The following is a 2,579-nucleotide window of genomic DNA, read 5'->3' as shown; positions in this document are numbered from 1 at the left end:
AACTTCAGAAATTACTTATAAGTTAACAGATTGTNAGGGCATTTAATAGGTCGAAATTTGATAANATTTTACCTGTGAAAAATACTTCAAAATACAATTGAACATTGAAGGCATTAACAGATCGAAATTAGATAATTTTTTACCTACAAAAAAAACCTCAAATATAATTTTACTTTTAGGACATATTTTAGGTCAAAACTTTGTCATTTTTTACTTAATTAGGGCAATTTTACTTTGGCTTGGTCAAGATGCCCTGAATTGCTGCTTGGGGTTGTATCAATCCAGTCACCAAGAAGCTCACTATTAGTATAAGGATGTCAAATTCTTGGAAAATCAACAAGTGGCACTTATAATCATGAACATTGATGAAGAAACTGCTTCAGTGAGGGATGACTCATCTAAAAAAAAGGATGTTCAGCCAACGAGAGAGCTACACAGGACGAATCTTTCATATCATCAGTTGCTAAGGGTTCAAGCGATGTAAGCTTCGAATTAGATAAAACATTGATGTCGCCACAAGAACTAAGAAGATCCAAGCGTGCACCAAAGCCAAGGAATTTTGAAGAATTCTTTACCTATCTAGCATTGGGTGGCGAGGATGGTGATCCTTTGAACCTTAAAGAAGCGATGGAAAGTAATAGTCGTAAAATTGGAAAGCGGCCATTAAAGACGAATTAAAATATCTAGAAGAAAACCATACCTGAGATCTCGTAGCATTACCTCGGGACAGAAAAACAATAAAATGCAAGTGGGTTTTCTAGACAAAACGCGATGGGAGAGAAGAAATAGTTCGACATAAAGCAAGACTCATAGCCAAGGGATATTCTCAAGAGTATGGTACAGACTATCATGAGACATACTCCCCCGTTGTGAGATACACTTCAATTCAATATTTAATCGGACTAGCAATTAAACGCGGACTAAAGATCGATCAAATGGATGTAGTCACCGCTTTTCTTCAAGAAAATTTATCAGAAGAAATCTACATGGATCCTCCAGAAGGCTTCAATGATGAAGCGGGTAAAGTGTGCCGATTAAAAAAGCCCATCTACGGATTAAAACAAAGTAGTCGAGAATGGAATAAGAAATTAGAAAGCAAGCTAAGGGCTTTTGGATTTAACAAATCAAATGCGGACCTTTGCGTGTACTACAATCAAGACGTGACTCTTATTGTGGCCATCTATGTAGATGATATACTCATCTTGTGGCAGAATGCCGAAGTAAAAAGGCAATTGAAGATGTCACTCAGTGAAGCCTTTAAGATGAAAGACATGGGAGCAGCCAGTAACTGTGTTGGTTTGCAAATTACATATGAATTTGTCCAATGGAATTTGTCTAGATCAAACTCAATACACGAAGCAAATTCTCGAGAAGTTCAACATGGCTAACTGTAAAGCCAACACGACTCCGAGTGATCCAAACCAAAAGCTCTCAGTTGCGATATCTCCGAACAGCGAGGAAGAAAAACGAGATCTGAAGGGTATACCATATCAAGAGGTTGTTGAAAGCTTACTTTATTTGGCGCAAGGAACGCGCCCTGACATAGCATTCGCCGTCAATAATGTCAGCCGGTTTAACTCCAATTTTGGCGAGGCGCATTGGGCAGCGGTTAAACGGATATTTCGGTATCTAAAATGGACTTTGGACTATAAGGTATGCTATTCAAAATCGATATCTACTGAACTACTTGGTTATTCAGGTGCAGATTGGGCATCGGATGTTGATAAGAGACGGTCGTGCACTGGCTACATTTTCCTAATATGTGGCGGACCAGTATCCTGGGCGAGCAAAAGGCAGCAGACAATTGTTTTGTCAAGTACCGAAGTCAAGTACATGGCTCTGTCAGCGACGGTGCAGGAGGTCTTGTGGCTTAAACATTTTAGTGAGGGCCTCGAATTAAATGCCAGTAATAGATCTATTAAGATCAAATGTGATAATCAAAGCGCCTTGGAATTTGCTAAAACGGATAAATATAAAGCAAGATCCAAACACATTGACGTATTCCATCATTACATCCGGGAGAAGATTGCAAAAGAAACTATCAAACTGGAGTTTCTACGGACGAGATGGCAGCGGATTACTTAACAAAAGCAGTCTGTGGACCAAAGCGTGTATCTTGTGCCCAAAAGGCGGGACTTAATTGTATGCATAAAAGATTAGAAATTCGTTTTTTCTTTTTTTATTTATCCATTAAAGTAAAAAGTATCTAAGTTTGTCAAAGATAATTGTTTTGTTCCATTATATGAGTTTGAGTTTATTATTCCTACTTTAAAATTTTTAATATTTCATGAGTGAGGATGTTATAGGAAAATTATGCTCTAATGCTATGCGCCATACAGCGCCATCCATAATATAACTATGTAACTTCCTAAATAAAGCACATACACGCCATTTGTCTCTTGCTCTGCACAGACGTGTTTCCAGGGTTGTGCATCTATAAATTGTCTACGCGTAAAATATAATACTCTACGTTTACGTGTAGACAACGTAAACTATTGTAAAAGTGTCATCTATGTAAACAGTCAGTAGACTATATATTTATTCATTTAATAAATACATATAATTTAACATTTATGTAA

General features: G+C 37.3%; 1 protein-coding gene across 3 annotated transcripts in view; it reads left to right on the top strand.

Moving 5' to 3' along the window:
• Positions 1-2,579, top strand: part of LOC105457970 (band 7 protein AGAP004871) — a 36,684-nt gene that overhangs the window by 22,013 nt on the left and 12,092 nt on the right. The window lies entirely within an intron of this gene.

This window comes from Wasmannia auropunctata, unplaced genomic scaffold (genome assembly GCF_000956235.1).
Source record: "Wasmannia auropunctata unplaced genomic scaffold, wasmannia.A_1.0 LD336101.1, whole genome shotgun sequence".
In the NCBI taxonomy this organism is placed as follows: Eukaryota; Metazoa; Arthropoda; class Insecta; order Hymenoptera; family Formicidae; genus Wasmannia; species Wasmannia auropunctata.
Note: the sequence above shows the minus strand (reverse complement) of the source record. Positions and strands in the feature narration are given on the sequence as shown.